Here is a 10,430-nt window from a genome sequence, read left to right as displayed (position 1 = left end):
AAATACGGACAACTGGCTGGCATGATCCCATAGCAGCTGGCTTCACCACATCACTGTTGTGAACAGACATATCACTCCTCTAACTCTATTTTCTCTCACGTAAAAATGAAATAATAATGTGTTTCTCACAGACAGTTGAGAGGATTCAGTAAACAAGATACTAGTTGTTTAGTTCATTAGAGAAATATAGTTAGATTAAAGATCAATGCTGAAAGCCTCCAAGCCCTAGGCAACATTTCAGTAAAGCCCAATAGAAAAGGGATACTCATCACATTTATGAGGCAGAAAAGTAGGAAGAACAGATGACAGAATGGAAGACAGAATCAAAAATAAAAAAAAAAGTTTTGAAATATTTGAGTAGTGGGTATATCAGAAAATATCCTGGTAACACATGCACATGTGCTAAAAAACACATGCTGCTAAAAAAAACACAAACATTAAGCAGGTGAGGAAGAGCTCATTTTAAAGACAGATTTAGGGGATTTGTAAGACAATATGCCTTGTATGGTGTCAGCAAAGCTTATAAACTCAGAAGTAGGTTATTTCAATTAGGGAAGTAAGAATCCCTCTCTAATCAATGGTTGCCAGTTTCTACCTGGAAAATCTGCCTTCAGTTCTGAGTGCTTAAACATTAAGATTAAAACAGAAAGCTTGAAACACATGAGTAGATTAATCAGATTTAGAAAATAGTTAAAAATCTGTTAATTGAAGGAATTACAAATGTTAAGTTTGGAAGAATGAAGACGCAATGAAAATGTGATTGCTAACATTAAAATGAAATATATTAAAGTTCATCTTACATATGATTTCAAGAAAAAAACCAGTGTTGAAGAGTTTTAGGAAAACTACTTTTGACTCAGTGTATGAAATTTCTAAAGATAAAATTACCTTTTTTTGGAAAGCAGGCTCCCCAACATGATACCTGGTTAGATAACAAATGGATAAGCAGATGAGAGGAATGGGATTTAATGATGCGAAGCACGGTTGTGAATTATGACATCAAGCTTCCTTTCAGTTGTAAGTTGGTATATTTTTGAGTTTCTGGTTTTAGAGATAATGGAAAAAAGAATATTATCAGAAGTCCAGGGGTAGGAGCAGCCTTGAAAACTTTCAAACTTAATTTGTCACCGTAATTTCAGATATGAGAAATTCGTATGAAAAATCAAAGCACTAAAAAGGTGAGCAAAGGCAACTACTTTAGAATACCATATGGAAGATCTCCTTGGTTGGTGGGGAAGATGGAAAATCATTACCACCAGTGAAATTTTACAACATGGTGTATTAACTATTATTGTCACTTAGCTAACAACACTTATGATGGTGTTAAAAGGTCTCTTTTTCACCTATGCAATTTGTGGGCCAAGATTAAGAACTATTTAATCATACACTTTCAAATCTCTGAACAATGCATGCTTTACACCATCTTCTGATCCCTCATTCTGAGGTTTATTTTATTTTATTTTTTATTTATTGAGACAGGATCTCCCTCTGTTGCCCAGGCTAGAGTGCAATGACATGATCACAGCTCACTGCAGCCTCGACCTCCAGGGCTCAAGGGATCCTCCCACTTCAGACTCCCAAGTAGCTGTGACTACAGAGATGTGCCACCATACCCAGCTAATTTTTTGTATTTTTTTGTAGCGATGAGGTTTGCCATGTTGCCCAGGTTGGTCTCGAACTCCTGGGCTCAAGTAATCCCCCACCTTGGCTTCCCAAAGTGCTAGTATTACAGGTATAAGCCACCATACCAGGCCATGAGGTTTATTTTAAATTTGCCCAATATAACCTTGCCGTTTGAATAGTACATGATTTGGGAAAATATTTATTAACCTCTGATATTTAGTCATCCATCACATATTTCAAAGAAGCTTACATTTTCTGTCTTCATTGCTGTACTACAGATTTATACAAGTTCTCAACTTCTTTCCTTTCCTTGGCACTATCTGGGACTCTCAGGATGAAACCTCTGTGCTCATGGGGCAAATATAAATTTTTCTACTACCCTTGAATTTGGTATATATTGTCCCATTTAATCGCATATTAACTAGCTGTAGCTTAAATAAATCTCAAAATCTATTATTAGTTCTCCAAAGGAAAAGGCTTTGATCCCCTCAACTAGAGGTTTTAAGATTCTTTTATTTGCTAATCCTTCAACCTTGGCATGGGCCCATTGTTGTTTCAGTTAAGTCCTCAACAACCACCCTAAGGTGATGTGAAGATTTCTCCGAAACTACTGCAGGCATGGTCTTCTGGGGATTGCCTCCATTTTTCTGTACTATGTTACCAGGGCCCTGTGTCTTTCAGGGCCTGAGTTTGGAGATGTTGGAAAAAATCTCCAGCATCCTGGTTGCTTGCATAATCTGTAGTAAGCCTGAAGCTGAAAATAAAAATTCTAAAACTATTGACGATTGTTTTCTTGTTGTCGTTAATTTGGTGCTGATATGCATGTAGTTGAGGGGGGTTTTATAGGTTGAAGTATGTACTACCAGAATATATATACCAGCCTGTTTACATTGAAAAGTTATATACTTTTCAGCAGGTGTCTTTTTGGCAGAAGCTAAAGACTCGTTCCCTGCATCTCTCCATTAGACTAGAGCTTCTAATCCCTGTTATCAATGCTTTACATGAAAGGTTTGAAGGGATCACCAACTGCCAGCACACAGGTTTAAACCAAGTGAAATACAAAATCTTGAACTTAAATTCTGTTCTAGAGACTTGGGGAGGCTGCCAGCTCCCTGTCTCTGACAATCCAGCTTTTATCGGATGGGCTAAATCCCCCTCTCTATTCATTACCACAGACATAGTGGGTGTTTTTACAATTGCTCCGGAAACCCCTTTCTTGCCAACTCGGGAAGTTTCTTCCTTCTCTTTAAATGGTATGGGTTTCATTAGTTGGAAAATGCTGGGGAGCTGTGCCTTATCTGGCAGCCATTACTTCAGCAAAGCTCGTTGGGTTCTTTTCTTCTTTACCTTCTCTAGGAGGCCTTCTGTATGAGTGGCTACACTTTCTGATGACTAGCAGCCCTCTTACTGGCAACACTCACAAATTCTGGCGTAAAAGTTATCATTCTTTCAGGCAGTTAGCAAGTCATTGCTTTCCTTGTTAAGGATGATTCAACGTTTCCAGGTAGGAGTTTATATCAGCCTCAGTGTCATCCCTTTGACAGACTCTCAGGAGTGTGTTCAGCTGGAGTTCAAAGACTCTATATCCCAATGATAAACAACAATTCCTATGAATAATTTCAGAAAATCATGTATATTTGTTGATTTATGGATAGATGAATGAATTATACACTTTTTACTAAACTAGTGTGCCTTGTAGACCATTTTTCCCCGCCTCAAACTATGGTCTACAGATCACATGCAAATGAATTCTCAGAGGTACTTTCTTATCAAAGTGTGCTTGTGTTCCCAGACCAAACTGAGGGTCAGTCTGCTCATTTTCACAGCCCAATAACAAAATACAGATAAACTGGAAGAGAAGGGAGTTTATCTCTGTAGCTCGTCACAGGGAGAAGACCTGGAAATTATCACCAGACCAACTCAAAAGTACAAAGTTTTCCAGAACTTCTATGCCTTCTAAGCTATATGTCTATATGCAAGTGTGCATTCAACTAAAGACTTAAGTAATTAACTTCTTTTAATCTATAACTAAGATCTGAGTCCTGAACACCTTCCTCTGGAGCCTTGGTAAATTGACTTAATCTAAATGGGTCCACATGCTGGGGTGATTACCCTTATCTTTTCTCCTGCTAAATCATGGAGATTCAGGGAGTTCCTTCAGACCACCAATAAAGTTGTTTGTGGAGGCCTGGAGAGTTTCTTCAGACCCCCAATAAAAATTGTTCAATCCTAAATGGGTCCTGTTAAGATTTCCTTTGTTATCTTCTCGTGTTTCAATGCCCAGGAAAGACCTAGGAAAAACTCTTGCTGGGCTTTCGTTACCTCCCAGGCTTTGTATAAGAGCACTGGCTCTTTCAGCTTTTAATATTTATCTTAACCACTTAGTCGGTGCTGAAACAGTTGTTATGGAGATCTGCATTAGTGAGACCTGGCTTGCCACACTTGGAACCTGTAGAAATTAGTCTTAATGACAGTATTCTCATTCTTGTGAAATTCTGCCTCCCATTCTGCCAGGGTTTGTCTATATGACTAACAGAATATGGCAGAAGTGATGGTAGGTCACTTTTGAGAATAGAATGTAAAGGACACGCCAACTTCCATCTTGGTCTCTTAGCCTCTCTGTCTCTTGGATGACTCACTTTGGTCATACAGACAAACCCTGGTAGAATGGGTCACTTTGGTGAGTCCTCTAAGAGACAGAGAGGCTAAGCAACCAAGATGAGAGGCAAGTGTCAGAGGAAGATCCTGACTTACTTTGGTGTGTCATCTAAGAGATAGAGAGGCTAAGTGACCAAGTTGTCCTACACAGAAGCCCTACAGAAAAGTCCATGTGGCCAGGCACTAAGGTATTCTGGCAACAATGAATGAGGTCTGAGGCCATCTGCCAACAGCCAAATATGTAAGCTATCTTATGTTTAAACATCTCCTCCAGCTCCGTTCAATTTTTCCAATGATAAAACTCAAGCTGACAGCTTACTTGTAACCATCTAAGAGATACTAAACCTGACCCAGCCTCCCAAGTCAAATCTAGGTTTCTGACCTCAGAAACTGTGTGAGACAATAAATGTCTGTTGCTTTATACTACTAAGTTTTGGGATTGTTTGTTACACAGCAATAGATAATTAACATATGTCTCACTCTATATCTACTGAATGAAAATATCCAGAATGTAGAGCCCAGGAATCTTCACTGTTAGTGGACACTCCAAAGGTGATGATATCTTTGCATATTGAAATCGGAGAATCATGCTGTTATTAGTGCTTTTAAGCTCCAAATAACAATCGACTTCCATTCTTCATTAAGTCACTACAAAATATCCCTGATTCTTTAATGTGTGACTAGTGTCAGTTTTTATTCAATACGTTCTGTTACAGTGCCTAAGGACTTCTTGAATTTTGTTTGTTGTAATGATTCTGCATTTCTTGATATAATTTTTGAGAGTGGAACCATATCGGGCTGGTCAGATTGAGACATTTGTGGCCTAATGTGATTTTCAGAATGAATCCTGAAAGGATGATTACAACTGCTCACTCTGTATCTTTAAATCTAACCACCAAAATCAAAGAAAATTCACTTTACCATAATTACTTGGATGAATAGGAAATGCTCAGACTTCTTTCTCTCCAATCCATTTTCCTTTACCAAAGCATAGGACCCAACTTTCCAAGATCAAAGAAAATATTTTCTTTTTTTTTCAAAGCTAGCAAGCCATTAATATCCATCTCTGTAAAGTAATCCAAATGAATATTTCAAAAGTGACTTGTATAATTAGCAGAATTTCACAACAGTGTCAGCATTCATCTGAGGACCGTCTGTAGGGGAGTCAGATGAGCCCGGGGTGGGAGCGTTAGGCAGCAGTGACTTGGTGGAGTCACCTTCGTTTCTCTGAATTGAAGCTCTTTTATTTCTGAATTGAACATGCCTTTTTTTCTTCATGAGACAGGAATTAATTAGAACCTATAAAGAGCTACTTTGTAAATTTGGACATTTTGAGAATAAATATTTTTATCATCACCTTGAGTTTACTCTTGAGTTATCACACCATAGAAGTTTAAAGTGTTACTTTATTACCCCATCCACTCATATCTGTCAGGGTTCACTTATGAAAGTAGAAATAATATAAGAATTAGAAAATACAGAGCTTATTGTAGAATTTTACACTTTTTTGAATGGCACTACGGAAGTGATTGTCCACAAAGATAAGTTGGAAGATCAGAGAAACATCTCTTAACCAGCACTCCTGGGTGCGCTGGTATGGGTAAATAGGTCAGAGCTTACAGCCAGAATGAGACCACCAAGGGGAGCTGATGGGAAATCCCACAGAGGACTGGTAGCTCCAAGAACCTACTGCTTCTGTGAGTTCATGGCCCAGTGCCTGTGGTTGCCGTTGGTCAAAAGTGTCAAAAAGTTAGAGAGAAAGCTGGATATGAAACAAGGAGAGGTAGAACAAGATGGAATCTGCCAGCATTTATCACCTGTCTGTCAACCACATCTGACCCAAATATCATCAGAGAATCATCTGCCGCCTCACTGTATCCTACCCACAACTTCCCTTTTGACCAACTCAAACCCAGAACTACACAGGGAAAGAGATTCTTGGAAACACATTTTTCCATATAACCAAAATCACAATAGAATAATTTAATATCACATCCTCCCCAATTAAATATGAAATCATCATGTTTATCTCAAAATTTTTGACTTAAAATGTAAAGTAGATTTAACAACACCAATTTCAGGGTCAGGAGACTTGGACTGGAATTGTGTCTCATTCCTAACTAACTTTATCCATTTAATTTCCTTACTTTCCTTTACTGGGCCTTGGTTTTCTCATTTTTGTAATAGCTGGTAGTAGGTAAAAGCATGGGGAACTGAGGAGCTTTAAAATAGCTTATATCCAAGATGCTTTATTATTTCTGACTAGATACTATTTGTCATTTCTTTTAGCTCTAAAATTCTATGGTTCAAAAAGGCAACGCATATCTAATAAAGCTCTCTTTATTTTTAAGTTACTTGCTTTCCATTAAGATCTGTTCTATTGCACTCAGGTAAGAGAAAAATAAAAAGCATCCAAATAAGAAGACAGAAAGTCAAACTAACTCTGCTTGCAGACTATATGATTCTATACCCAGAAAACCCCCTAGTCTCTGCCCCAAAACTCCTACATCTGATAACAACGTCAGCAAAGTTTCAGAATGCAAAATCAATGTACAAAAATCAATAGCATTTCTATACACCAAAAATATCCAAATTTGAGAGCCAAATCAAGAATGCAATCTGGCCAGGCACGGTGGCTCACACCTGTAATCCCAGCACTTTGGGAGGCCGAGGTGGGTGGATCACCAGGTCAAGAGATCGAGACCATCCTGGCCAACATGGTGAAACTGCATCTCTACTAAAAATACAAAAATTAACTGGGCTTTGTGGGGGGTGCCTGTAGTCCCAGCTACTCGGGAGGCTGAGGCAGGAGAATCACTTGAACCCAGGAGGTGGAGGTTGCAGTAAGCCGAGATTGTGCCACTGCACTCCAGCTTGGTGACAGAGTAAGACTCAAAAAAAAAAAAAAAGTAATCCTATTCAAAATAGCCACAAAAATAATGAAATTCACCTAGGAATACAGCTAACCAGGGAGGTGAAAGATCCCTATAACGAGAATTGCAAAACACTACTGAAAAAAATCAGAGATGACACAAACAAACGGAAAAACATTTCAAGGTCATGGATAGGAAGAATCAGTATCATTCAAATGGCCATACTGCCCAAAGCAATTCATAGATTCAATGCTATTCCTATCAAACAACCAATGACATTATTCATAGAATTAGAAAAAAAAAACTGCTTTAAAATTCATATGGAACCAAAAAAGAGGCCAAATAGACAAAGCAATACTAAGCAAAAAGAAGAAGTCTGGAGGCATTACATTACCTGACTTCAAACTATACTACAAGGCTACAGTAAACAAAATAGCATGGTACTGGTAAAATAAATAAATAAATAAAAATGGACACATAGATCAGTGGAACAAAACAGAGAGGCCAGAAACAAAACTGCACACCTAAAACCATCTGATCTTCTACAAATTTGACAAAAACAAGCCATGGAGAAAGGACACCCTATTCAATAAATGGTTCTGGGATAACTGGCTAACCATGTGCAGAAGATTGAAGCTAGACTCCTTCCTTATACCATACACAAAAATAAACTCAAGATGGATTAAAGCTGCGGTCCTTTTTGTCACCAGGGCCCAGTTTTGTGGAAGACAATTTTTCCATGAACAGGGAGAGGCAATGGTTTTGGGAAGAAGCTGTTCCACCTCAGATTATCAGGCATTAGAGTCTAATAAGGAGCATGCAACCTAGATCTCTCGCATGTGCAGTTTATAATAGGGTTCATGCTTCTATAAGAACCCAATGCCTCAGCTGATCTGACAGGAGGCAGAACTTAGGCGGTAATTCTTACTTGTCCTCTATTCATCTTTTGCTGTGCAGCCCGGTTCCTAACAGGTCACAGACCAGAACCAGCCCAGGCCTGGAGGTTGGGACCCCTGGATTAAAGACTTAAATGCAAAACCTAAAACTATAAAAGCCCTAGAAAATAACCTATGAAATAGCTTTCTGGACATAGGAACTGGCAAAGATTTCATGGCAAATATACCAAAAGAAATTGCAGCAAAAACAAAAATTGACAAGTGGAACCTTATTAAAGAACTTCTGCACAGCAAAAGAAACAATCAACAGAGTAAACAGAGATGGGATGGGACAAACAGCCTACAGAATGGGAGTAACATTTGCAAACTATACAGCCAACAAAGGTCTAATATCCAGAATCTATAGGGAACTTAAACAAATTAACAAGCCACCCCATTAAAAAGTGAGCAATGGATATGAACAAACACTTAACGAAAACATACAAGCATGTGAAAAAATGCCCATATCACTAATCACTAGAGAAATGCAAATCAAAATCACAATGAGATATCATCTCACAGCAGTCAGAATGGCTATAATAAAAACTAAGGAAATAACACATGCTGGCAAGATTGTGGGGAAAAGGGAACAATTACATACTGCGTGTGGTAATGTAAATTAGTTTAGCCACTGTGGAAAGCAGTTTGGAGGGTCCTCAAAGAACTTAAAACCGAACTACCATTTGACCCAACAATCCCATTACTGGGTATCTACCCAAAAGAATATAATTTGTTCCACCACAAAGGCACATGTACATGTATGTTCATTGCACCACTGTTCACAACAGCAGAGACATGGAATCAACCCACATTCCATCAATGGAAGACAGGATTAAAAAAAGTGGTACATATTCAGCATAGAATACTACACAGCCATAAAAAAAGAATGAAATCATGTTCTTTGCAGCAAAATGGATGGAGCTAGATACTATGTTTATTACCTGGTGGTAATGGGTTATGAAATAATCTATACAAAAAATCCCCATGACATGAAATATACCTGTATAAAAAATCTGCACGTGTACCCCTGAATCTAAATGTTAAAAAAAGTCTGTTCTATTAAATGTTGTATAAATAACTCAATCTGGCCAGGCGCGCTGGCTCAAGCCTGTAATCCCAGCACTTAGGGAGGCCGAGGTGGGCGGATCACGTGGTCAAGAGATCGAGACCACCCGGGGCTAACACGGTGAAACCCCGTCTCTACTAAAAATACAGAAAAGTTAGCTGGGCATGGTGGCGGGCGCCTGTAGTCCCAGCTACTCGGGAGGCTGAGGCAGGAGAATGGCGTGAACCTGGGAGGCGGAGCTTGCAGTGAGCCGAGATCACGCCACTGCACTCTAGCCTGGGAGACAGAGCAAGACTCTGTCTAAAAAAAAAAAAAAAAAAAGAAATAACTCAATCTATCTTGATTTGTATACCTCAAGGCAAAGTTTGTTCTCTCATATTGTATCTTAAATGTACTGTTGGGTGCAGGGTCTAGAACTAGACACCTTAAAAAATTGGGTGCAACTCAGAAGTCTAGAGGAATATTCCACCAGTACACATTGTAATAAATCTGGGAACATTATTAAAATACTGATTCCTGAATTCTACCACCGGAGATGCATTTTTTCGTGTAATTGATCAACAGTGGAACTCTGGCATCATTACTTTGGTGTTTTTTTTTTTAAACTCCCCAGGCAATTTTAATGTACAGTCAGTATTGATAGAAATACTAAATTAGATCATCTGACAGAAATCAAATATAAGACTAATTTTATGTGTCCATAGTTATTTATAAAAAAATCTTCTTTAGACTCAGGTTCTATGATTCCCATCTGTGTAACTGAAGGTCTAAGATTCTTGGGACAGAATATTCTTGCCAGTTTGCTTTTTCTGTTTTAATTCACCAGAGTGGAACTCTTTAAATAGAGATTTCATGCACAGAGGAATTAAGAGGACTCAGATTAATACTATGAATAAATTATGTACTTTTTTAAAACAGTAGAAATACAATTGTTTGCTACTCTTGCTTTCTGTCAGTTGTGCGAATGCCTTTCTTTTCTTTTTCATTTATTACTATGTCATTATATTTGCACATTTATGCCTTGGATAACACTATCAAGTGGAAATCTCTTACTTTTTCTGTACCCTAAGTACATAATAATAATCTGTAGAGGATTTAGTATTAAGATGGGCATCATTTGCTGCATTTTCTTTTTAGCCTCCTGCACCCACAAAGACAGACTCCATGCCTCACAATACCTCATTTTATTTTAGCCAATTCTGGTCGCAAGGGTCTTGACCTTAATGTCTGTATCTTGTGTCTGACCTCACTGGCCTTCTTGGTTTTAAGTATCTG

This window comes from Symphalangus syndactylus, chromosome 23 (genome assembly GCF_028878055.3).
Source record: "Symphalangus syndactylus isolate Jambi chromosome 23, NHGRI_mSymSyn1-v2.1_pri, whole genome shotgun sequence".
NCBI classification, from domain to species: Eukaryota; Metazoa; Chordata; class Mammalia; order Primates; family Hylobatidae; genus Symphalangus; species Symphalangus syndactylus.
The sequence above is the reverse complement of the archived record's forward strand: the minus strand, read 5'-3'. Positions refer to the sequence as shown.